This window comes from Triturus cristatus, chromosome 11, assembly GCF_964204655.1.
Source record: "Triturus cristatus chromosome 11, aTriCri1.1, whole genome shotgun sequence".
Classification (NCBI taxonomy): Eukaryota; Metazoa; Chordata; class Amphibia; order Caudata; family Salamandridae; genus Triturus; species Triturus cristatus.
In genome coordinates, this window is record NC_140594.1 from 1,144,104,915 (window position 1) to 1,144,130,841 (window position 25,927).

The 25,927-nt window shown below is 45.8% G+C and overlaps 14 non-coding genes across 14 annotated transcripts; all 14 read left to right on the forward strand.

The window, feature by feature from the left end:
* Window positions 1-1,015: 1,015 nt before the first annotated feature.
* Window positions 1,016-1,087, forward strand: TRNAG-UCC (transfer RNA glycine (anticodon UCC)). The gene has a single exon. It is a non-coding gene; the product is annotated as a tRNA-Gly (tRNA).
* A 1,510-nt stretch (window positions 1,088-2,597) lies between these two features.
* On the forward strand, window positions 2,598-2,669 carry TRNAG-UCC (transfer RNA glycine (anticodon UCC)). The gene has a single exon. It is a non-coding gene; the product is annotated as a tRNA-Gly (tRNA).
* A 3,114-nt stretch (window positions 2,670-5,783) lies between these two features.
* On the forward strand, window positions 5,784-5,855 carry TRNAG-UCC (transfer RNA glycine (anticodon UCC)). The gene has a single exon. It is a non-coding gene; the product is annotated as a tRNA-Gly (tRNA).
* Window positions 5,856-7,376: 1,521 nt separating this feature from the next.
* On the forward strand, window positions 7,377-7,448 carry TRNAG-UCC (transfer RNA glycine (anticodon UCC)). The gene has a single exon. It is a non-coding gene; the product is annotated as a tRNA-Gly (tRNA).
* A 1,521-nt stretch (window positions 7,449-8,969) lies between these two features.
* TRNAG-UCC (transfer RNA glycine (anticodon UCC)) lies at window positions 8,970-9,041 on the forward strand. The gene has a single exon. It is a non-coding gene; the product is annotated as a tRNA-Gly (tRNA).
* A 1,521-nt stretch (window positions 9,042-10,562) lies between these two features.
* Window positions 10,563-10,634, forward strand: TRNAG-UCC (transfer RNA glycine (anticodon UCC)). The gene has a single exon. It is a non-coding gene; the product is annotated as a tRNA-Gly (tRNA).
* Window positions 10,635-12,155: 1,521 nt separating this feature from the next.
* TRNAG-UCC (transfer RNA glycine (anticodon UCC)) lies at window positions 12,156-12,227 on the forward strand. Its single transcript has one exon. It is a non-coding gene; the product is annotated as a tRNA-Gly (tRNA).
* A 1,521-nt stretch (window positions 12,228-13,748) lies between these two features.
* On the forward strand, window positions 13,749-13,820 carry TRNAG-UCC (transfer RNA glycine (anticodon UCC)). Its single transcript has one exon. It is a non-coding gene; the product is annotated as a tRNA-Gly (tRNA).
* A 1,521-nt stretch (window positions 13,821-15,341) lies between these two features.
* Window positions 15,342-15,413, forward strand: TRNAG-UCC (transfer RNA glycine (anticodon UCC)). Its single transcript has one exon. It is a non-coding gene; the product is annotated as a tRNA-Gly (tRNA).
* Window positions 15,414-16,923: 1,510 nt separating this feature from the next.
* TRNAG-UCC (transfer RNA glycine (anticodon UCC)) lies at window positions 16,924-16,995 on the forward strand. Its single transcript has one exon. It is a non-coding gene; the product is annotated as a tRNA-Gly (tRNA).
* Window positions 16,996-18,506: 1,511 nt separating this feature from the next.
* TRNAG-UCC (transfer RNA glycine (anticodon UCC)) lies at window positions 18,507-18,578 on the forward strand. The gene has a single exon. It is a non-coding gene; the product is annotated as a tRNA-Gly (tRNA).
* A 1,511-nt stretch (window positions 18,579-20,089) lies between these two features.
* Window positions 20,090-20,161, forward strand: TRNAG-UCC (transfer RNA glycine (anticodon UCC)). The gene has a single exon. It is a non-coding gene; the product is annotated as a tRNA-Gly (tRNA).
* A 1,500-nt stretch (window positions 20,162-21,661) lies between these two features.
* TRNAG-UCC (transfer RNA glycine (anticodon UCC)) lies at window positions 21,662-21,733 on the forward strand. Its single transcript has one exon. It is a non-coding gene; the product is annotated as a tRNA-Gly (tRNA).
* Window positions 21,734-23,254: 1,521 nt separating this feature from the next.
* Window positions 23,255-23,326, forward strand: TRNAG-UCC (transfer RNA glycine (anticodon UCC)). Its single transcript has one exon. It is a non-coding gene; the product is annotated as a tRNA-Gly (tRNA).
* The last annotated feature ends 2,601 nt before the right edge of the window (window positions 23,327-25,927 follow it).

Genomic DNA, 25,927 nt, shown 5'->3' on the forward strand with positions numbered 1-25,927 from the left:
CTCTCACTGCAGCTGGAAGGTTGGATACTTCAAATTGGCATAGTTTCCTGTCCAGCGTCCTCTCACGTCCCGAACGCTCCCAAACGCTCAAAAGCCTCGCCCTCACCAGGTAGATCTCTGGCTCCCAGGTAAAGCCAAATCCTGAGTATGCTAGTGCTAGGATCACAGAGAAAGGACAGGGACAGAGAGCTGCTGTCTTGGTAAAGGCCTGAAACGGCTAATTCCTAAGAGGGTCTGCACTTTCAGTTATGACTGAATGTGAGTGGGGAAGATGAAGATTTTCTGTACCCAGCATACCTTGCGATGTGCTTAGGCAAATGAGGAGAGAGCCCCACCAATCCCTTGCCACTCCGCTGAAAGCTCCTCCTCTGCATAAAGAGAGCACTTTCACAAGGGAGCAGAGTGGCGCAGCGTAAGCGTGCTGGGCCCATAACCCAGAGGTCGATGGATCGAAACCATCCTCTGCTAATATTGCTTGATTTTTCTTCCTAGGACTAATCTGTCATTTCCACCCTGCCAGCAAGGAAAAGCGCAGGCTTGTGCTAGCTATGTGAGAAAAGACTTCTCAACTATCTGTCTCTGCTGTAAATCAAGAGAGTGATCGTCAAAGGATCAACCCTATACTTTGAAAGTAAAGGTACCCAATTAGAAGCATAAATGACAGGTGGGACCTTCACACGTTTTTCGGGGCATGCTTTGAATTTCATTCTTCCCTTTTTGTTCTGCTTTTATCAATCTCCTATGCATTTCATGGAATTTACTCCCTTTCTCTTCGCTGCTTTGCTTCCGATGCTGCCCATATGCTCATTTCCACTATTTGTACTGCTGCTTTCCATTTCTTCTCTTCTGCACAGCTTTGTCCTTGGTTTCAATCCCCAGTTCTTTACCCTCTGCAAGACAATTTCTACTGCTTTTCATGTTGGAATCCACACCAAATGCACCATTGGAACGGGTGCAAGATTGCCACTGCACTCGGCGTTGTAACATCTGGAACCTAGAGGACACACATCAGAGGGCGTTGGTGGTATAGTGGTGAGCATAGCTGCCTTCCAAGCAGTTGACCCGGGTTCGATTCCCGGCCAACGCAGTGCAAATATTTATATATTCTCCAAGCAGGATATATTTTAATGCAACATGTCACAAAACTGAAATATCAGAAACAGAATAATCAGCCGTTATATAAAAAAATAAACAAACACGTAGGTAGACATCTCGATCGCCTCATCTGCTACATTCATTGTCCCAATATATGCTATTTTCCATAAAGCACTCAGCACTCACATGTGCTGATAATAAATATTTTGCTGGGGGCAGGCAATGAAAGGGCTGAGCCCCGACCAGACATTATAACCCCAGCATCCCTATTTTAAAAAGCATTTATAGGCGATATCTAGCCTCTGAAAATAATAGGCAAGATCCACCGATAAATCTGGCAAAAGTCCCCAAGATTTTGTGCATACTTGTGCTCTCACCTGAATGCAGCGCCACCTTGTAACCATCGGATGTAACTGAGGCTCAGAAAAATGTTTTATCAGAGGGCAAGTTGAGAGGACTCCAAGTGCCAGATTTCCACGGAAAGAGCCTCTCACTGCAGCTGGAAGGTTGGATACTTCAAATTGGCATAGTTTCCTGTCCAGCGTCCTCTCACGTCCCGAACGCTCCCAAACGCTCAAAAGCCTCGCCCTCACCGGGTAGATCTCTGGCTCCCAGGTAAAGCCAAATCCTGAGTATGCTAGTGCTAGGATCACAGAGAAAGGACAGGGACAGAGAGCTGCTGTCTTGGTAAAGGCCTGAAACGGCTAATTCCTAAGAGGGTCTGCACTTTCAGTTATGACTGAATGTGAGTGGGGAAGATGAAGATTTTCTGTACCCAGCATACCTTGCGATGTGCTTAGGCAAATGAGGAGAGAGCCCCACCAATCCCTTGCCACTCCGCTGAAAGCTCCTCCTCTGCATAAAGAGAGCACTTTCACAAGGGAGCAGAGTGGCGCAGCGGAAGCGTGCTGGGCCCATAACCCAGAGGTCGATGGATCGAAACCATCTTCTGCTAATATTGCTTGATTTTTCTTCCTAGGACTAATCTGTCATTTCCACCCTGCCAGCAAGGAAAAGCGCAGGCTTGTGCTAGCTATGTGAGAAAAGACTTCTCAACTATCTGTCTCTGCTGTAAATCAAGAGAGTGATCGTCAAAGGATCAACCCTATACTTTGAAAGTAAAGATACCCAATTAGAAGCATAAATGACAGGTGGGACCTTCACACGTTTTTCGGGGCATGCTTTGAATTTCATTCTTCCCTTTTTGTTCTGCTTTTATCAATCTCCTATGCATTTCATGGAATTTACTCCCTTTCTCTTCGCTGCTTTGCTTCCGATGCTGCCCATATGCTCATTTTCACTATTTGTACTGCTGCTTTCCATTTCTTCTCTTCTGCACAGCTTTGTCCTTGGTTTCAATCCCCAGTTCTTTACCCTCTGCAAGACAATTTCTACTGCTTTTCATGTTGGAATCCACACCAAATGCACCATTGGAACGGGTGCAAGATTGCCACTGCACTCGGCGTTGTAACATCTGGAACCTAGAGGACACACATCAGAGGGCGTTGGTGGTATAGTGGTGAGCATAGCTGCCTTCCAAGCAGTTGACCCGGGTTCGATTCCCGGCCAACGCAGTGCAAATATTTATATATTCTCCAAGCAGGATATATTTTAATGCAACATGTCACAAAACTGAAATATCAGAAACAGAATAATCAGCCGTTATATAAAAAAATAAACAAACACGTAGGTAGACATCTCGATCGCCTCATCTGCTACATTCATTGTCCCAATATATGCTATTTTCCATAAAGCACTCAGCACTCACATGTGCTGATAATAAATATTTTGCTGGGGGCAGGCAATGAAAGGGCTGAGCCCCGACCAGACATTATAACCCCAGCATCCCTATTTTAAAAAGCATTTATAGGCGATATCTAGCCTCTGAAAATAATAGGCAAGATCCACCGATAAATCTGGCAAAAGTCCCCAAGATTTTGTGCATACTTGTGCTCTCACCTGAATGCAGCGCCACCTTGTAACCATCGGATGTAACTGCGGCTCAGAAAAATGTTTTATCAGAGGGCAAGTTGAGAGGACTCCAAGTGCCAGATTTCCACGGAAAGAGCCTCTCACTGCAGCTGGAAGGTTGGATACTTCAAATTGGCATAGTTTCCTGTCCAGCGTCCTCTCACGTCCCGAACGCTCCCAAACGCTCAAAAGCCTCACACCGGGCAAGCCCTCACCGGGTAGATCTCTGGCTCCCAGGTAAAGCCAAATCCTGAGTATGCTAGTGCTAGGATCACAGTGAAAGGACAGGGACAGAGAGCTGCTGTCTTGGTAAAGGCCTGAAACGGCTAATTCCTAAGAGGGTCTGCACTTTCAGTTATGACTGAATGTGAGTGGGGAAGATGAAGATTTTCTGTACCCAGCATACCTTGCGATGTGCTTAGGCAAATGAGGAGAGAGCCCCACCAATCCCTTGCCACTCCGCTGAAAGCTCCTCCTCTGCATAAAGAGAGCACTTTCACAAGGGAGCAGAGTGGCGCAGCGTAAGCGTGCTGGGCCCATAACCCAGAGGTCGATGGATCGAAACCATCCTGTGCTACTATTGCTTGATTTTTCTTCCTAGGACTAATCTGTCATTTCCACCCTGCCAGCAAGGAAAAGCGCAGGCTTGTGCTAGCTATGTGAGAAAAGACTTCTCAACTATCTGTCTCTGCTGTAAATCAAGAGAGTGATCGTCAAAGGATCAACCCTATACTTTGAAAGTAAAGGTACCCAATTAGAAGCATAAATGACAGGTGGGACCTTCACACGTTTTTCGGGGCATGCTTTGAATTTCATTCTTCCCTTTTTGTTCTGCTTTTATCAATCTCCTATGCATTTCATGGAATTTACTCCCTTTCTCTTCGCTGCTTTGCTTCCGATGCTGCCCATATGCTCATTTCCACTATTTGTACTGCTGCTTTCCATTTCTTCTCTTCTGCACAGCTTTGTCCTTGGTTTCAATCCCCAGTTCTTTACCCTCTGCAAGACTATTTCTACTGCTTTTCATGTTGGAATCCACACCAAATGCACCATTGGAACGGGTGCAAGATTGCCACTGCACTCGGCGTTGTAACATCTGGAACCTAGAGGACACACATCAGAGGGCGTTGGTGGTATAGTGGTGAGCATAGCTGCCTTCCAAGTAGTTGACCCGGGTTTGATTCCCGGCCAACGCAGTGCAAATATTTATATATTCTCCAAGCAGGATATATTTTAATGCAACATGTCACAAAACTGAAATATCAGAAACAGAATAATCAGCCGTTATATAAAAATATAAACAAACACGTAGGTAGACATCTCGATCGCCTCATCTGCTACATTCATTGTCCCAATATATGCTATTTTCCATAAAGCACTCAGCACTCACATGTGCTGATAATAAATATTTTGCTGGGGGCAGGCAATGAAAGGGCTGAGCCCCGACCAGACATTATAACCCCAGCATCCCTATTTTAAAAAGCATTTATAGGCGATATCTAGCCTCTGAAAATAATAGGCAAGATCCACCGATAAATCTGGCAAAAGTCCCCAAGATTTTGTGCATACTTGTGCTCTCACCTGAATGCAGCGCCACCTTGTAACCATCGGATGTAACTGCGGCTCAGAAAAATGTTTTATCAGAGGGCAAGTTGAGAGGACTCCAAGTGCCAGATTTCCACGGAAAGAGCCTCTCACTGCAGCTGGAAGGTTGGATACTTCAAATTGGCATAGTTTCCTGTCCAGCGTCCTCTCACGTCCCGAACGCTCCCAAACGCTCAAAAGCCTCACACCGGGCAAGCCCTCACCGGGTAGATCTCTGGCTCCCAGGTAAAGCCAAATCCTGAGTATGCTAGTGCTAGGATCACAGAGAAAGGACAGGGACAGAGAGCTGCTGTCTTGGTAAAGGCCTGAAACGGCTAATTCCTAAGAGGGTCTGCACTTTCAGTTATGACTGAATGTGAGTGGGGAAGATGAAGATTTTCTGTACCCAGCATACCTTGCGATGTGCTTAGGCAAATGAGGAGAGAGCCCCACCAATCCCTTGCCACTCCGCTGAAAGCTCCTCCTCTGCATAAAGAGAGCACTTTCACAAGGGAGCAGAGTGGCGCAGCGGAAGCGTGCTGGGCCCATAACCCAGAGGTCGATGGATCGAAACCATCCTCTGCTAATATTGCTTGATTTTTCTTCCTAGGACTAATCTGTCATTTCCACCCTGCCAGCAAGGAAAAGCGCAGGCTTGTGCTAGCTATGTGAGAAAAGACTTCTCAACTATCTGTCTCTGCTGTAAATCAAGAGAGTGATCGTCAAAGGATCAACCCTATACTTTGAAAGTAAAGATACCCAATTAGCAGCATAAATGACAGGTGGGACCTTCACACGTTTTTCGGGGCATGCTTTGAATTTCATTCTTCCCTTTTTGTTCTGCTTTTATCAATCTCCTATGCATTTCATGGAATTTACTCCCTTTCTCTTCGCTGCTTTGCTTCCGATGCTGCCCATATGCTCATTTCCACTATTTGTACTGCTGCTTTCCATTTCTTCTCTTCTGCACAGCTTTGTCCTTGGTTTCAATCCCCAGTTCTTTACACTCTGCAAGACAATTTCTACTGCTTTTCATGTTGGAATCCACACCAAATGCACCATTGGAACGGGTGCAAGATTGCCACTGCACTCGGCGTTGTAACATCTGGAACCTAAAGGACACACATCAGAGGGCGTTGGTGGTATAGTGGTGAGCATAGCTGCCTTCCAAGCAGTTGACCCGGGTTCGATTCCCGGCCAACGCAGTGCAAATATTTATATATTCTCCAAGCAGGATATATTTTAATGCAACATGTCACAAAACTGAAATATCAGAAACAGAATAATCAGCCGTTATATAAAAATATAAACAAACACGTAGGTAGACATCTCGATCGCCTCATCTGCTACATTCATTGTCCCAATATATGCTATTTTCCATAAAGCACTCAGCACTCACATGTGCTGATAATAAATATTTTGCTGGGGGCAGGCAATGAAAGGGCTGAGCCCCGACCAGACATTATAACCCCAGCATCCCTATTTTAAAAAGCATTTATAGGCGATATCTAGCCTCTGAAAATAATAGGCAAGATCCACCGATAAATCTGGCAAAAGTCCCCAAGATTTTGTGCATACTTGTGCTCTCACCTGAATGCAGCGCCACCTTGTAACCATCGGATGTAACTGCGGCTCAGAAAAATGTTTTATCAGAGGGCAAGTTGAGAGGACTCCAATTGCCAGATTTCCACGGAAAGAGCCTCTCACTGCAGCTGGAAGGTTGGATACTTCAAATTGGCATAGTTTCCTGTCCAGCGTCCTCTCACGTCCCGAACGCTCCCAAACGCTCAAAAGCCTCACACCGGGCAAGCCCTCACCGGGTAGATCTCTGGCTCCCAGGTAAAGCCAAATCCTGAGTATGCTAGTGCTAGGATCACAGAGAAAGGACAGGGACAGAGAGCTGCTGTCTTGGTAAAGGCCTGAAACGGCTAATTCCTAAGAGGGTCTGCACTTTCAGTTATGACTGAATGTGAGTGGGGAAGATGAAGATTTTCTGTACCCAGCATACCTTGCGATGTGCTTAGGCAAATGAGGAGAGAGCCCCACCAATCCCTTGCCACTCCGCTGAAAGCTCCTCCTCTGCATAAAGAGAGCACTTTCACAAGGGAGCAGAGTGGCGCAGCGGAAGCGTGCTGGGCCCATAACCCAGAGGTCGATGGATCGAAACCATCCTCTGCTAATATTGCTTGATTTTTCTTCCTAGGACTAATCTGTCATTTCCACCCTGCCAGCAAGGAAAAGCGCAGGCTTGTGCTAGCTATGTGAGAAAAGACTTCTCAACTATCTGTCTCTGCTGTAAATCAAGAGAGTGATCGTCAAAGGATCAACCCTATACTTTGAAAGTAAAGATACCCAATTAGAAGCATAAATGACAGGTGGGACCTTCACACGTTTTTCGGGGCATGCTTTGAATTTCATTCTTCCCTTTTTGTTCTGCTTTTATCAATCTCCTATGCATTTCATGGAATTTACTCCCTTTCTCTTCGCTGCTTTGCTTCCGATGCTGCCCATATGCTCATTTCCACTATTTGTACTGCTGCTTTCCATTTCTTCTCTTCTGCACAGCTTTGTCCTTGGTTTCAATCCCCAGTTCTTTACCCTCTGCAAGACAATTTCTACTGCTTTTCATGTTGGAATCCACACCAAATGCACCATTGGAACCGGTGCAAGATTGCCACTGCACTCGGCGTTGTAACATCTGGAACCTAGAGGACACACATCAGAGGGCGTTGGTGGTATAGTGGTGAGCATAGCTGCCTTCCAAGCAGTTGACCCGGGTTCGATTCCCGGCCAACGCAGTGCAAATATTTATATATTCTCCAAGCAGGATATATTTTAATGCAACATGTCACAAAACTGAAATATCAGAAACAGAATAATCAGCCGTTATATAAAAAAATAAACAAACACGTAGGTAGACATCTCGATCGCCTCATCTGCTACATTCATTGTCCCAATATATGCTATTTTCCATAAAGCACTCAGCACTCACATGTGCTGATAATAAATATTTTGCTGGGGGCAGGCAATGAAAGGGCTGAGCCCCGACCAGACATTATAACCCCAGCATCCCTATTTTAAAAAGCATTTATAGGCGATATCTAGCCTCTGAAAATAATAGGCAAGATCCACCGATAAATCTGGCAAAAGTCCCCAAGATTTTGTGCATACTTGTGCTCTCACCTGAATGCAGCGCCACCTTGTAACCATCGGATGTAACTGCGGCTCAGAAAAATGTTTTATCAGAGGGCAAGTTGAGAGGACTCCAAGTGCCAGATTTCCACGGAAAGAGCCTCTCACTGCAGCTGGAAGGTTGGATACTTCAAATTGGCATAGTTTCCTGTCCAGCGTCCTCTCACGTCCCGAACGCTCCCAAACGCTCAAAAGCCTCACACCGGGCAAGCCCTCACCGGGTAGATCTCTGGCTCCCAGGTGAAGCCAAATCCTGAGTATGCTAGTGCTAGGATCACAGAGAAAGGACAGGGACAGAGAGCTGCTGTCTTGGTAAAGGCCTGAAACGGCTAATTCCTAAGAGGGTCTGCACTTTCAGTTATGACTGAATGTGAGTGGGGAAGATGAAGATTTTCTGTACCCAGCATACCTTGCGATGTGCTTAGGCAAATGAGGAGAGAGCCCCACCAATCCCTTGCCACTCCGCTGAAAGCTCCTCCTCTGCATAAAGAGAGCACTTTCACAAGGGAGCAGAGTGGCGCAGCGTAAGCGTGCTGGGCCCATAACCCAGAGGTCGATGGATCGAAACCATCCTCTGCTAATATTGCTTGATTTTTCTTCCTAGGACTAATCTGTCATTTCCACCCTGCCAGCAAGGAAAAGCGCAGGCTTGTGCTAGCTATGTGAGAAAAGACTTCTCAACTATCTGTCTCTGCTGTAAATCAAGAGAGTGATCGTCAAAGGATCAACCCTATACTTTGAAAGTAAAGATACCCAATTAGCAGCATAAATGACAGGTGGGACCTTCACACGTTTTTCGGGGCATGCTTTGAATTTCATTCTTCCCTTTTTGTTCTGCTTTTATCAATCTCCTATGCATTTCATGGAATTTACTCCCTTTCTCTTCGCTGCTTTGCTTCCGATGCTGCCCATATGCTCATTTCCACTATTTGTACTGCTGCTTTCCATTTCTTCTCTTCTGCACAGCTTTGTCCTTGGTTTCAATCCCCAGTTCTTTACACTCTGCAAGACAATTTCTACTGCTTTTCATGTTGGAATCCACACCAAATGCACCATTGGAACGGGTGCAAGATTGCCACTGCACTCGGCGTTGTAACATCTGGAACCTAAAGGACACACATCAGAGGGCGTTGGTGGTATAGTGGTGAGCATAGCTGCCTTCCAAGCAGTTGACCCGGGTTCGATTCCCGGCCAACGCAGTGCAAATATTTATATATTCTCCAAGCAGGATATATTTTAATGCAACATGTCACAAAACTGAAATATCAGAAACAGAATAATCAGCCGTTATATAAAAATATAAACAAACACGTAGGTAGACATCTCGATCGCCTCATCTGCTACATTCATTGTCCCAATATATGCTATTTTCCATAAAGCACTCAGCACTCACATGTGCTGATAATAAATATTTTGCTGGGGGCAGGCAATGAAAGGGCTGAGCCCCGACCAGACATTATAACCCCAGCATCCCTATTTTAAAAAGCATTTATAGGCGATATCTAGCCTCTGAAAATAATAGGCAAGATCCACCGATAAATCTGGCAAAAGTCCCCAAGATTTTGTGCATACTTGTGCTCTCACCTGAATGCAGCGCCACCTTGTAACCATCGGATGTAACTGCGGCTCAGAAAAATGTTTTATCAGAGGGCAAGTTGAGAGGACTCCAATTGCCAGATTTCCACGGAAAGAGCCTCTCACTGCAGCTGGAAGGTTGGATACTTCAAATTGGCATAGTTTCCTGTCCAGCGTCCTCTCACGTCCCGAACGCTCCCAAACGCTCAAAAGCCTCACACCGGGCAAGCCCTCACCGGGTAGATCTCTGGCTCCCAGGTAAAGCCAAATCCTGAGTATGCTAGTGCTAGGATCACAGAGAAAGGACAGGGACAGAGAGCTGCTGTCTTGGTAAAGGCCTGAAACGGCTAATTCCTAAGAGGGTCTGCACTTTCAGTTATGACTGAATGTGAGTGGGGAAGATGAAGATTTTCTGTACCCAGCATACCTTGCGATGTGCTTAGGCAAATGAGGAGAGAGCCCCACCAATCCCTTGCCACTCCGCTGAAAGCTCCTCCTCTGCATAAAGAGAGCACTTTCACAAGGGAGCAGAGTGGCGCAGCGGAAGCGTGCTGGGCCCATAACCCAGAGGTCGATGGATCGAAACCATCCTCTGCTAATATTGCTTGATTTTTCTTCCTAGGACTAATCTGTCATTTCCACCCTGCCAGCAAGGAAAAGCGCAGGCTTGTGCTAGCTATGTGAGAAAAGACTTCTCAACTATCTGTCTCTGCTGTAAATCAAGAGAGTGATCGTCAAAGGATCAACCCTATACTTTGAAAGTAAAGATACCCAATTAGAAGCATAAATGACAGGTGGGACCTTCACACGTTTTTCGGGGCATGCTTTGAATTTCATTCTTCCCTTTTTGTTCTGCTTTTATCAATCTCCTATGCATTTCATGGAATTTACTCCCTTTCTCTTCGCTGCTTTGCTTCCGATGCTGCCCATATGCTCATTTCCACTATTTGTACTGCTGCTTTCCATTTCTTCTCTTCTGCACAGCTTTGTCCTTGGTTTCAATCCCCAGTTCTTTACCCTCTGCAAGACAATTTCTACTGCTTTTCATGTTGGAATCCACACCAAATGCACCATTGGAACCGGTGCAAGATTGCCACTGCACTCGGCGTTGTAACATCTGGAACCTAGAGGACACACATCAGAGGGCGTTGGTGGTATAGTGGTGAGCATAGCTGCCTTCCAAGCAGTTGACCCGGGTTCGATTCCCGGCCAACGCAGTGCAAATATTTATATATTCTCCAAGCAGGATATATTTTAATGCAACATGTCACAAAACTGAAATATCAGAAACAGAATAATCAGCCGTTATATAAAAAAATAAACAAACACGTAGGTAGACATCTCGATCGCCTCATCTGCTACATTCATTGTCCCAATATATGCTATTTTCCATAAAGCACTCAGCACTCACATGTGCTGATAATAAATATTTTGCTGGGGGCAGGCAATGAAAGGGCTGAGCCCCGACCAGACATTATAACCCCAGCATCCCTATTTTAAAAAGCATTTATAGGCGATATCTAGCCTCTGAAAATAATAGGCAAGATCCACCGATAAATCTGGCAAAAGTCCCCAAGATTTTGTGCATACTTGTGCTCTCACCTGAATGCAGCGCCACCTTGTAACCATCGGATGTAACTGCGGCTCAGAAAAATGTTTTATCAGAGGGCAAGTTGAGAGGACTCCAAGTGCCAGATTTCCACGGAAAGAGCCTCTCACTGCAGCTGGAAGGTTGGATACTTCAAATTGGCATAGTTTCCTGTCCAGCGTCCTCTCACGTCCCGAACGCTCCCAAACGCTCAAAAGCCTCACACCGGGCAAGCCCTCACCGGGTAGATCTCTGGCTCCCAGGTGAAGCCAAATCCTGAGTATGCTAGTGCTAGGATCACAGAGAAAGGACAGGGACAGAGAGCTGCTGTCTTGGTAAAGGCCTGAAACGGCTAATTCCTAAGAGGGTCTGCACTTTCAGTTATGACTGAATGTGAGTGGGGAAGATGAAGATTTTCTGTACCCAGCATACCTTGCGATGTGCTTAGGCAAATGAGGAGAGAGCCCCACCAATCCCTTGCCACTCCGCTGAAAGCTCCTCCTCTGCATAAAGAGAGCACTTTCACAAGGGAGCAGAGTGGCGCAGCGTAAGCGTGCTGGGCCCATAACCCAGAGGTCGATGGATCGAAACCATCCTCTGCTAATATTGCTTGATTTTTCTTCCTAGGACTAATCTGTCATTTCCACCCTGCCAGCAAGGAAAAGCGCAGGCTTGTGCTAGCTATGTGAGAAAAGACTTCTCAACTATCTGTCTCTGCTGTAAATCAAGAGAGTGATCGTCAAAGGATCAACCCTATACTTTGAAAGTAAAGGTACCCAATTAGAAGCATAAATGACAGGTGGGACCTTCACACGTTTTTCGGGGCATGCTTTGAATTTCATTCTTCCCTTTTTGTTCTGCTTTTATCAATCTCCTATGCATTTCATGGAATTTACTCCCTTTCTCTTCGCTGCTTTGCTTCCGATGCTGCCCATATGCTCATTTCCACTATTTGTACTGCTGCTTTCCATTTCTTCTCTTCTGCACAGCTTTATCCTTGGTTTCAATCCCCAGTTCTTTACCCTCTGCAAGACAATTTCTACTGCTTTTCATGTTGGTATCCACACCAAATGCACCATTGGAACCGGTGCAAGATTGCCACTGCACTCGGCGTTGTAACATCTGGAACCTAGAGGACACACATCAGAGGGCGTTGGTGGTATAGTGGTGAGCATAGCTGCCTTCCAAGCAGTTGACCCGGGTTCGATTCCCGGCCAACGCAGTGCAAATATTTATATATTCTCCAAGCAGGATATATTTTAATGCAACATGTCACAAAACTGAAATATCAGAAACAGAATAATCAGCCGTTATATAAAAAAATAAACAAACACGTAGGTAGACATCTCGATCGCCTCATCTGCTACATTCATTGTCCCAATATATGCTATTTTCCATAAAGCACTCAGCACTCACATGTGCTGATAATAAATATTTTGCTGGGGGCAGGCAATGAAAGGGCTGAGCCCCGACCAGACATTATAACCCCAGCATCCCTATTTTAAAAAGCATTTATATTCGATATCTAGCCTCTGAAAATAATAGGCAAGATCTACCGATAAATCTGGCAAAAGTCCCCAAGATTTTGTGCATACTTGTGCTCTCACCTGAATGCAGCGCCACCTTGTAACCATCGGATGTAACTGCGGCTAAGAAAAATGTTTTATTAGAGGGCAAGTTGAGAGGACTCCAAGTGCCAGATTTCCACGGAAAGAGCCTCTCACTGCAGCTGGAAGGTTGGATACTTCAAATTGGCATAGTTTCCTGTCCAGCGTCCTCTCACGTCCCGAACGCTCCCAAACGCTCAAAAGCCTCACACCGGGCAAGCCCTCACCGGGTAGATCTCTGGCTCCCAGGTAAAGCCAAATCCTGAGTATGCTAGTGCTAGGATCACAGAGAAAGGACAGGGACAGAGAGCTGCTGTCTTGGTAAAGGTCTGAAACGGCTAATTCCTAAGAGGGTCTGCACTTTCAGTTATGACTGAATGTGAGTGGGGAAGATGAAGATTTTCTGTACCCAGCATACCTTGCGATGTGCTTAGGCAAATGAGGAGAGAGCCCCACCAATCCCTTGCCACTCCGCTGAAAGCTCCTCCTCTGCATAAAGAGAGCACTTTCACAAGGGAGCAGAGTGGCGCAGCGTAAGCGTGCTGGGCCCATAACCCAGAGGTCGATGGATCGAAACCATCCTCTGCTAATATTGCTTGATTTTTCTTCCTAGGACTAATCTGTCATTTCCACCCTGCCAGCAAGGAAAAGCGCAGGCTTGTGCTAGCTATGTGAGAAAAGACTTCTCAACTATCTGTCTCTGCTGTAAATCAAGAGAGTGATCGTCAAAGGATCAACCCTATACTTTGAAAGTAAAGATACCCAATTAGAAGCATAAATGACAGGTGGGACCTTCACACGTTTTTCGGGGCATGCTTTGAATTTCATTCTTCCCTTTTTGTTCTGCTTTTATCAATCTCCTATGCATTTCATGGAATTTACTCCCTTTCTCTTCGCTGCTTTGCTTCCGATGCTGCCCATATGCTCATTTCCACTATTTGTACTGCTGCTTTCCATTTCTTCTCTTCTGCACAGCTTTGTCCTTGGTTTCAATCCCCAGTTCTTTACCCTCTGCAAGACTATTTCTACTGCTTTTCATGTTGGAATCCACACCAAATGCACCATTGGAACGGGTGCAAGATTGCCACTGCACTCGGCGTTGTAACATCTGGAACCTAGAGGACACACATCAGAGGGCGTTGGTGGTATAGTGGTGAGCATAGCTGCCTTCCAAGCAGTTGACCCGGGTTCGATTCCCGGCCAACGCAGTGCAAATATTTATATATTCTCCAAGCAGGATATATTTTAATGCAACATGTCACAAAACTGAAATATCAGAAACAGAATAATCAGCCGTTATATAAAAAAATAAACAAACACGTAGGTAGACATCTCGATCGCCTCATCTGCTACATTCATTGTCCCAATATATGCTATTTTCCATAAAGCACTCAGCACTCACATGTGCTGATAATAAATATTTTGCTGGGGGCAGGCAATGAAAGGGCTGAGCCCCGACCAGACATTATAACCCCAGCATCCCTATTTTAAAAAGCATTTATAGGCGATATCTAGCCTCTGAAAATAATAGGCAAGATCCACCGATAAATCTGGCAAAAGTCCCCAAGATTTTGTGCATACTTGTGCTCTCACCTGAATGCAGCGCCACCTTGTAACCATCGGATGTAACTGCGGCTCAGAAAAATGTTTTATCAGAGGGCAAGTTGAGAGGACTCCAAGTGCCAGATTTCCACGGAAAGAGCCTCTCACTGCAGCTGGAAGGTTGGATACTTCAAATTGGCATAGTTTCCTGTCCAGCGTCCTCTCACGTCCCGAACGCTCCCAAACGCTCAAAAGCCTCACACCGGGCAAGCCCTCACCGGGTAGATCTCTGGCTCCCAGGTAAAGCCAAATCCTGAGTATGCTAGTGCTAGGATCACAGAGAAAGGACAGGGACAGAGAGCTGCTGTCTTGGTAAAGGCCTGAAACGGCTAATTCCTAAGAGGGTCTGCACTTTCAGTTATGACTGAATGTGAGTGGGGAAGATGAAGATTTTCTGTACCCAGCATACCTTGCGATGTGCTTAGGCAAATGAGGAGAGAGCCCCACCAATCCCTTGCCACTCCGCTGAAAGCTCCTCCTCTGCATTAAGAGAGCACTTTCACAAGGGAGCAGAGTGGCGCAGCGGAAGCGTGCTGGGCCCATAACCCAGAGGTCGATGGATCGAAACCATCCTCTGCTAATATTGCTTGATTTTTCTTCCTAGGACTAATCTGTCATTTCCACCCTGCCAGCAAGGAAAAGCGCAGGCTTGTGCTAGCTATGTGAGAAAAGACTTCTCAACTATCTGTCTCTGCTGTAAATCAAGAGAGTGATCGTCAAAGGATCAACCCTATACTTTGAAAGTAAAGATACCCAATTAGAAGCATAAATGACAGGTGGGACCTTCTCACGTTTTTCGGGGCATGCTTTGAATTTCATTCTTCCCTTTTTGTTCTGCTTTTATCAATCTTCTATGCATTTCATGGAATTTACTCCCTTTCTCTTCGCTGCTTTGCTTCCGATGCTGCCCATATGCTCATTTCCACTATTTGTACTGCTGCTTTCCATTTCTTCTCTTCTGCACAGCTTTGTCCTTGGTTTCAATCCCCAGTTCTTTACCCTCTGCAAGACAATTTCTACTGCTTTTCATGTTGGAATCCACACCAAATGCACCATTGGAACGGGTGCAAGATTGCCACTGCACTTGGCGTTGTAACATCTGGAACCTAGAGGACACACTTCAGAGGGCGTTGGTGGTATAGTGGTGAGCATAGCTGCCTTCCAAGCAGTTGACCCGGGTTCGATTCCCGGCCAACGCAGTGCAAATATTTATATATTCTCCAAGCAGGATATATTTTAATGCAACATGTCACAAAACTGAAATATCAGAAACAGAATAATCAGCCGTTATATAAAAAAATAAACAAACACGTAGGTAGACATCTCGATCGCATCATCTGCTACATTCATTGTCCCAATATATGCTATTTTCCATAAAGCACTCAGCACTCACATGTGCTGATAATAAATATTTTGCTGGGGGCAGGCAATGAAAGGGCTGAGCCCCGACCAGACATTATAACCCCAGCATCCCTATTTTAAAAAGCATTTATAGGCGATATCTAGCCTCTGAAAATAATAGGCAAGATCCACCGATAAATCTGGCAAAAGTCCCCAAGATTTTGTGCATACTTGTGCTCTCACCTGAATGCAGCGCCACCTTGTAACCATCGGATGTAACTGCGGCTCAGAAAAATGTTTTATCAGAGGGCAAGTTGAGAGGACTCCAAGTGCCAGATTTCCACGGAAAGAGCCTCTCACTGCAGCTGGAAGGTTGGATACTTCAAATTGGCATAGTTTCCTGTCCAGCGTCCTCTCACGTCCCGAACGCTCCCAAACGCTCAAAAGCCTCGCCCTCACCGGGTAGATCTCTGGCTCCCAGGTAAAGCCAAATCCTGAGTATGCTAGTGCTAGGATCACAGAGAAAGGACAGGGACAGAGAGCTGCTGTCTTGGTAAAGGCCTGAAACGGCTAATTCCTAAGAGGGTCTGCACTTTCAGTTATGACTGAATGTGAGTGGGGAAGATGAAGATTTTCTGTACCCAGCATACCTTGCGATGTGCTTAGGCAAATGAGGAGAGAGCCCCACCAATCCCTTGCCACTCCGCTGAAAGCTCCTCCTCTGCATAAAGAGAGCACTTTCACAAGGGAGCAGAGTGGCGCAGCGGAAGCGTGCTGGGCCCATAACCCAGAGGTCGATGGATCGAAACCATCCTCTGCTAATATTGCTTGATTTTTCTTACTAGGACTAATCTGTCATTTCCACCCTGCCAGCAAGGAAAAGCGCAGGCTTGTGCTAGCTATGTGAGAAAAGACTTCTCAACTATCTGTCTCTGCTGTAAATCAAGAGAGTGATCGTCAAAGGATCAACCCTATACTTTGAAAGTAAAGATACCCAATTAGAAGCATAAATGACAGGTGGGACCTTCACACGTTTTTCGGGGCATGCTTTGAATTTCATTCTTCCCTTTTTGTTCTGCTTTTATCAATCTCCTATGCATTTCATGGAATTTACTCCCTTTCTCTTCGCTGCTTTGCTTCCGATGCTGCCCATATGCTCATTTCCACTATTTGTACTGCTGCTTTCCATTTCTTCTCTTCTGCACAGCTTTGTCCTTGGTTTCAATCCCCAGTTCTTTACCCTCTGCAAGACAATTTCTACTGCTTTTCATGTTGGAATCCACACCAAATGCACCATTGGAACGGGTGCAAGATTGCCACTGCACTCGGCGTTGTAACATCTGGAACGTAGAGGACACACATCAGAGGGCGTTGGTGGTATAGTGGTGAGCATAGCTGCCTTCCAAGCAGTTGACCCGGGTTCGATTCCCGGCCAACGCAGTGCAAATATTTATATATTCTCCAAGCAGGATATATTTTAATGCAACATGTCACAAAACTGAAATATCAGAAACAGAATAATCAGCCGTTATATAAAAAAATAAACAAACACGTAGGTAGACATCTCGATCGCCTCATCTGCTACATTCATTGTCCCAATATATGCTATTTTCCATAAAGCACTCAGCACTCACATGTGCTGATAATAAATATTTTGCTGGGGGCAGGCAATGAAAGGGCTGAGCCCCGACCAGACATTATAACCCCAGCATCCCTATTTTAAAAAGCATTTATAGGCGATATCTAGCCTCTGAAAATAATAGGCAAGATCCACCGATAAATCTGGCAAAAGTCCCCAAGATTTTGTGCATACTTGTGCTCTCACCTGAATGCAGCGCCACCTTGTAACCATCGGATGTAACTGCGGCTCAGAAAAATGTTTTATCAGAGGGCAAGTTGAGAGGACTCCAAGTGCCAGATTTCCACGGAAAGAGACTCTCACTGCAGCAGGAAGGTTGGATACTTCAAATTGGCATAGTTTCCTGTCCAGCGTCCTCAACGCTCCCAAACGCTCAAAAGCCTCACACCGGGCAAGCCCTCACCGGGTAGATCTCTGGCTCCCAGGTAAAGCCAAATCCTGAGTATGCTAGTGCTAGGATCACAGAGAAAGGACAGGGACAGAGAGCTGCTGTCTTGGTAAAGGCCTGAAACGGCTAATTCCTAAGAGGGTCTGCACTTTCAGTTATGACTGAATGTGAGTGGGGAAGATGAAGATTTTCTGTACCCAGCATACCTTGTGATGTGCTTAGGCAAATGAGGAGAGAGCCCCACCAATCCCTTGCCACTCCGCTGAAAGCTCCTCCTCTGCATAAAGAGAGCACTTTCACAAGGGAGCAGAGTGGCGCAGCGGAAGCGTGCTGGGCCCATAACCCAGAGGTCGATGGATCGAAACCATCCTCTGCTAATATTGCTTGATCTTTCTTCCTAGGACTAATCTGTCATTTCCACCCTGCCAGCAAGGAAAAGCGCAGGCTTGTGCTAGCTATGTGAGAAAAGACTTCTCAACTATCTGTCTCTGCTGTAAATCAAGAAAGTGATCGTCAAAGGATCAACCCTATACTTTGAAAGTAAAGATACCCAATTAGAAGCATAAATGACAGGTGGGACCTTCACACGTTTTTCGGGGCATGCTTTGAATTTCATTCTTCCCTTTTTGTTCTGCTTTTATCAATCTCCTATGCATTTCATGGAATTTACTCCCTTTCTCTTCGCTGCTTTGCTTCCGATGCTGCCCATATGCTCATTTCCACTATTTGTACTGCTGCTTTCCATTTCTTCTCTTCTGCACAGCTTTGTCCTTGGTTTCAATCCCCAGTTCTTTACCCTCTGCAAGACAATTTCTACTGCTTTTCATGTTGGAATCCACACCAAATGCACCATTGGAACGGGTGCAAGATTGCCACTGCACTCGGCGTTGTAACATCTGGAACCTAGAGGACACACATCAGAGGGCGTTGGTGGTATAGTGGTGAGCATAGCTGCCTTCCAAGCAGTTGACCCGGGTTCGATTCCCGGCCAACGCAGTGCAAATATTTATATATTCTCCAAGCAGGATATATTTTAATGCAACATGTCACAAAACTGAAATATCAGAAACAGAATAATCAGCCGTTATATAAAAAAATAAACAAACACGTAGGTAGACATCTCGATCGCCTCATCTGCTACATTCATTGTCCCAATATATGCTATTTTCCATAAAGCACTCAGCACTCACATGTGCTGATAATAAATATTTTGCTGGGGGCAGGCAATGAAAGGGCTGAGCCCCGACCAGACATTATAACCCCAGCATCCCTATTTTAAAAAGCATTTATAGGCGATATCTAGCCTCTGAAAATAATAGGCAAGATCCACCGATAAATCTGGCAAAAGTCCCCAAGATTTTGTGCATACTTGTGCTCTCACCTGAATGCAGCGCCACCTTGTAACCATCGGATGTAACTGCGGCTCAGAAAAATGTTTTATCAGAGGGCAAGTTGAGAGGACTCCAAGTGCCAGATTTCCACGGAAAGAGACTCTCACTGCAGCAGGAAGGTTGGATACTTCAAATTGGCATAGTTTCCTGTCCAGCGTCCTCAACGCTCCCAAACGCTCAAAAGCCTCACACCGGGCAAGCCCTCACCGGGTAGATCTCTGGCTCCCAGGTAAAGCCAAATCCTGAGTATGCTAGTGCTAGGATCACAGAGAAAGGACAGGGACAGAGAGCTGCTGTCTTGGTAAAGGCCTGAAACGGCTAATTCCTAAGAGGGTCTGCACTTTCAGTTATGACTGAATGTGAGTGGGGAAGATGAAGATTTTCTGTACCCAGCATACCTTGTGATGTGCTTAGGCAAATGAGGAGAGAGCCCCACCAATCCCTTGCCACTCCGCTGAAAGCTCCTCCTCTGCATAAAGAGAGCACTTTCACAAGGGAGCAGAGTGGCGCAGCGGAAGCGTGCTGGGCCCATAACCCAGAGGTCGATGGATCGAAACCATCCTCTGCTAATATTGCTTGATCTTTCTTCCTAGGACTAATCTGTCATTTCCACCCTGCCAGCAAGGAAAAGCGCAGGCTTGTGCTAGCTATGTGAGAAAAGACTTCTCAACTATCTGTCTCTGCTGTAAATCAAGAGAGTGATCGTCAAAGGATCAACCCTATACTTTGAAAGTAAAGATACCCAATTAGAAGCATAAATGACAGGTGGGACCTTCACACGTTTTTCGGGGCATGCTTTGAATTTCATTCTTCCCTTTTTGTTCTGCTTTTATCAATCTCCTATGCATTTCATGGAATTTACTCCCTTTCTCTTCGCTGCTTTGCTTCCGATGCTGCCCATATGCTCATTTCCACTATTTGTACTGCTGCTTTCCATTTCTTCTCTTCTGCACAGCTTTGTCCTTGGTTTCAATCCCCAGTTCTTTACCCTCTGCAAGACTATTTCTACTGCTTTTCATGTTGGAATCCACACCAAATGCACCATTGGAACGGGTGCAAGATTGCCACTGCACTCGGCGTTGTAACATCTGGAACCTAGAGGACACACATCAGAGGGCGTTGGTGGTATAGTGGTGAGCATAGCTGCCTTCCAAGCAGTTGACCCGGGTTCGATTCCCGGCCAACGCTGTGCAAATATTTATATATTCTCCAAGCAGGATATATTTTAATGCAACATGTCACAAAACTGAAATATCAGAAACAGAATAATCAGCCGTTATATAAAAAAATAAACAAACACGTAGGTAGACATCTCGATCGCCTCATCTGCTACATTCATTGTCCCAATATATGCTATTTTCCATAAAGCACTCAGCACTCACATGTGCTGATAATAAATATTTTGCTGGGGGCAGGCAATGAAAGGGCTGAGCCCCGACCAGACATTATAACCCCAGCATCCCTATTTTAAAAAGCATTTATAGGCGATATCTAGCCTCTGAAAATAATAGGCAAGATCCACCGATAAATCTGGCAAAAGTCCCCAAGATTTTGCGCATACTTGTGCTCTCACCTGAATGCAGCGCCACCTTGTAACCATCGGATGTAACTGCGGCTCAGAAAAATGTTTTATCAGAGGGCAAGTTGAGAGGACTCCAAGTGCCAGATTTCCACGGAAAGAGACTCTCACTGCAGCAGGAAGGTTGGATACTTCAAATTGGCATAGTTTCCTGTCCAGCGTCCTCAACGCTCCCAAACGCTCAAAAGCCTCGCCCTCACCGGGTAGATCTCTGGCTCCCAGGTAAAGCCAAATCCTGAGTATGCTAGTGCTAGGATCACAGAGAAAGGACAGGGACAGAGAGCTGCTGTCTTGGTAAAGGCCTGAAACGGCTAATTCCTAAGAGGGTCTGCACTTTCAGTTATGACTGAATGTGAGTGGGGAAGATGAAGATTTTCTGTACCCAGCATACCTTGCGATGTGCTTAGGCAAATGAGGAGAGAGCCCCACCAATCCCTTGCCACTCCGCTGAAAGCTCCTCCTCTGCATAAAGAGAGCACTTTCACAAGGGAGCAGAGTGGCGCAGCGGAAGCGTGCTGGGCCCATAACCCAGAGGTCGATGGATCGAAACCATCCTCTGCTAATATTGCTTGATTTTTCTTCCTAGGACTAATCTGTCATTTCCACCCTGCCAGCAAGGAAAAGCGCAGGCTTGTGCTAGCTATGTGAGAAAAGACTTCTCAACTATCTGTCTCTGCTGTAAATCAAGAGAGTGATCGTCAAAGGATCAACCCTATACTTTGAAAGTAAAGATACCCAATTAGAAGCATAAATGACAGGTGGGACCTTCACACGTTTTTCGGGGCATGCTTTGAATTTCATTCTTCCCTTTTTGTTCTGCTTTTATCAATCTCCTATGCATTTCATGGAATTTACTCCCTTTCTCTTCGCTGCTTTGCTTCCGATGCTGCCCATATGCTCATTTCCACTATTTGTACTGCTGCTTTCCATTTCTTCTCTTCTGCACAGCTTTGTCCTTGGTTTCAATCCCCAGTTCTTTACCCTCTGCAAGACAATTTCTACTGCTTTTCATGTTGGAATCCACACCAAATGCACCATTGGAACGGGTGCAAGATTGCCACTGCACTCGGCGTTGTAACATCTGGAACCTAGAGGACACACATCAGAGGGCGTTGGTGGTATAGTGGTGAGCATAGCTGCCTTCCAAGCAGTTGACCCGGGTTCGATTCCCGGCCAACGCAGTGCAAATATTTATATATTCTCCAAGCAGGATATATTTTAATGCAACATGTCACAAAACTGAAATATCAGAAACAGAATAATCAGCCGTTATATAAAAAAATAAACAAACACGTAGGTAGACATCTCGATCGCCTCATCTGCTACATTCATTGTCCCAATATATGCTATTTTCCATAAAGCACTCAGCACTCACATGTGCTGATAATAAATATTTTGCTGGGGGCAGGCAATGAAAGGGCTGAGCCCCGACCAGACATTATAACCCCAGCATCCCTATTTTAAAAAGCATTTATAGGCGATATCTAGCCTCTGAAAATAATAGGCAAGATCCACCGATAAATCTGGCAAAAGTCCCCAAGATTTTGTGCATACTTGTGCTCTCACCTGAATGCAGCGCCACCTTGTAACCATCGGATGTAACTGCGGCTCAGAAAAATGTTTTATCAGAGGGCAAGTTGAGAGGACTCCAAGTGCCAGATTTCCACGGAAAGAGCCTCTCACTGCAGCTGGAAGGTTGGATACTTCAAATTGGCATAGTTTCCTGTCCAGCGTCCTCTCACGTCCCGAACGCTCCCAAACGCTCAAAAGCCTCACACCGGGCAAGCCGTCACCGGGTAGATCTCTGGCTCCCAGGTAAAGCCAAATCCTGAGTATGCTAGTGCTAGGATCACAGAGAAAGGACAGGGACAGAGAGCTGCTGTCTTGGTAAAGGCCTGAAACGGCTAATTCCTAAGAGGGTCTGCACTTTCAGTTATGACTGAATGTGAGTGGGGAAGATGAAGATTTTCTGTACCCAGCATACCTTGCGATGTGCTTAGGCAAATGAGGAGAGAGCCCCACCAATCCCTTGCCACTCTGTTGAAAGCTCCTCCTCTGCATAAAGAGAGCACTTTCACAAGGGAGCAGAGTGGCGCAGCGTAAGCGTGCTGGGCCCATAACCCAGAGATCGATGGATCGAAACCATCCTCTGCTAATATTGCTTGATTTTTCTTCCTAGGACTAATCTGTCATTTCCACCCTGCCAGCAAGGAAAAGCGCAGGCTTGTGCTAGCTATGTGAGAAAAGACTTCTCAACTATCTGTCTCTGCTGTAAATCAAGAGAGTGATCGTCAAAGGATCAACCCTATACTTTGAAAGTAAAGATACCCAATTAGAAGCATAAATGACAGGTGGGACCTTCACACGTTTTTCGGGGCATGCTTTGAATTTCATTCTTCCCTTTTTGTTCTGCTTTTATCAATCTCCTATGCATTTCATGGAATTTACTCCCTTTCTCTTCGCTGCTTTGCTTCCGATGCTGCCCATATGCTCATTTCCACTATTTGTACTGCTGCTTTCCATTTCTTCTCTTCTGCACAGCTTTGTCCTTGGTTTCAATCCCCAGTTCTTTACCCTCTGCAAGACTATTTCTACTGCTTTTCATGTTGGAATCCACACCAAATGCACCATTGGAACGGGTGCAAGATTGCCACTGCACTCGGCGTTGTAACATCTGGAACCTAGAGAACACACATCAGAGGGCGTTGGTGGTATAGTGGTGAGCATAGCTGCCTTCCAAGCAGTTGACCTGGGTTCGATTCCCGGCCAACGCAGTGCAAATATTTATATATTCTCCAAGCAGGATATATTTTAATGCAACATGTCACAAAACTGAAATATCAGAAACAGAATAATCAGCCGTTATATAAAAAAATAAACAAACACGTAGGTAGACATCTCGATCGCCTCATCTGCTACATTCATTGTCCCAATATATGCTATTTTCCATAAAGCACTCAGCACTCACATGTGCTGATAATAAATATTTTGCTGGGGGCAGGCAATGAAAGGGCTGAGCCCCGACCAGACATTATAACCCCAGCATCCCTATTTTAAAAAGCATTTATAGGCGATATCTAGCCTCTGAAAATAATAGGCAAGATCCACCGATAAATCTGGCAAAAGTCCCCAAGATTTTGTGCATACTTGTGCTCTCACCTGAATGCAGCGCCACCTTGTAACCATCGGATGTAACTGCGGCTCAGAAAAATGTTTTATCAGAGGGCGAGTTGAGAGGACTCCAAGTGCCAGATTTCCACGGAAAGAGCCTCTCACTGCAGCTGGAAGGTTGGATACTTCAAATTGGCATAGTTTCCTGTCCAGCGTCCTCTCACGTCCCGAACGCTCCCAAACGCTCAAAAGCCTCACACCGGGCAAGCCCTCACCGGGTAGATCTCTGGCTCCCAGGTAAAGCCAAATCCTGAGTATGCTAGTGCTAGGATCACAGAGAAAGGACAGGGACAGAGAGCTGCTGTCTTGGTAAAGGCCTGAAACGGCTAATTCCTAAGAGGGTCTGCACTTTCAGTTATGACTGAATGTGAGTGGGGAAGATGAAGATTTTCTGTACCCAGCATACCTTGCGATGTGCTTAGGCAAATGAGGAGAGAGCCCCACCAATCCCTTGCCACTCCGCTGAAAGCTCCTCCTCTGCATAAAGAGAGCACTTTCACAAGGGAGCAGAGTGGCGCAGCGGAAGCGTGCTGGACCCATAACCCAGAGGTCGATGGATCGAAACCATCCTCTGCTAATATTGCTTGATTTTTCTTCCTAGGACTAATCTGTCATTTCCACCCTGCCAGCAAGAAAAAGCGCAGGCTTGTGCTAGCTATGTGAGAAAAGACTTCTCAACTATCTGTCTCTGCTGTAAATCAAGAGAGTGATCGTCAAAGGATCAACCCTATACTTTGAAAGTAAAGATACCCAATTAGAAGCATAAATGACAGGTGGGACCTTCACACGTTTTTCGGGGCATGCTTTGAATTTCATTCTTCCCTTTTTGTTCTGCTTTTATCAATCTCCTATGCATTTCATGGAATTTACTCCCTTTCTCTTCGCTGCTTTGCTTCCGATGCTGCCCATATGCTCATTTCCACTATTTGTACTGCTGCTTTCCATTTCTTCTCTTCTGCACAGCTTTGTCCTTGGTTTCAATCCCCAGTTCTTTACCCTCTGCAAGACAATTTCTACTGCTTTTCATGTTGGAATCCACACCAAATGCACCATTGGAACGGGTGCAAGATTGCCACTGCACTCGGCGTTGTAACATCTGGAACCTAGAGGACACACATCAGAGGGCGTTGGTGGTATAGTGGTGAGCATAGCTGCCTTCCCAGCAGTTGACCCGGGTTCGATTCCCGGCCAACGCAGTGCAAATATTTATATATTCTCCAAGCAGGATATATTTTAATGCAACATGTCACAAAACTGAAATATCAGAAACAGAATAATCAGCCGTTATATAAAAAAATAAACAAACACGTAGGTAGACATCTCGATCGCCTCATCTGCTACATTCATTGTCCCAATATATGCTATTTTCCATAAAGCACTCAGCACTCACATGTGCTGATAATAAATATTTTGCTGGGGGCAGGCAATGAAAGGGCTGAGCCCCGACCAGACATTATAACCCCAGCATCCCTATTTTAAAAAGCATTTATAGGCGATATCTAGCCTCTGAAAATAATAGGCAAGATCCACCGATAAATCTGGCAAAAGTCCCCAAGATTTTGTGCATACTTGTGCTCTCACCTGAATGCAGCGCCACCTTGTAACCATCGGATGTAACTGAGGCTCAGAAAAATGTTTTATCAGAGGGCAAGTTGAGAGGACTCCAAGTGCCAGATTTCCACGGAAAGAGCCTCTCACTGCAGCTGGAAGGTTGGATACTTCAAATTGGCATAGTTTCCTGTCCAGCGTCCTCTCACGTCCCGAACGCTCCCAAACGCTCAAAAGCCTCACACCGGGCAAGCCCTCACCGGGTAGATCTCTGGCTCCCAGGTAAAGCCAAATCCTGAGTATGCTAGTGCTAGGATCACAGAGAAAGGACAGGGACAGAGAACTGCTGTCTTGGTAAAGGCCTGAAACGGCTAATTCCTAAGAGGGTCTGCACTTTCAGTTATGACTGAATGTGAGTGGGGAAGATGAAGATTTTCTGTACCCAGCATACCTTGCGATGTGCTTAGGCAAATGAGGAGAGAGCCCCACCAATCCCTTGCCACTCCGCTGAAAGCTCCTCCTCTGCATAAAGAGAGCACTTTCACAAGGGAGCAGAGTGGCGCAGCGTAAGCGTGCTGGGCCCATAACCCAGAGGTCGATGGATCGAAACCATCCTCTGCTAATATTGCTTGATTTTTCTTCCTAGGACTAATCTG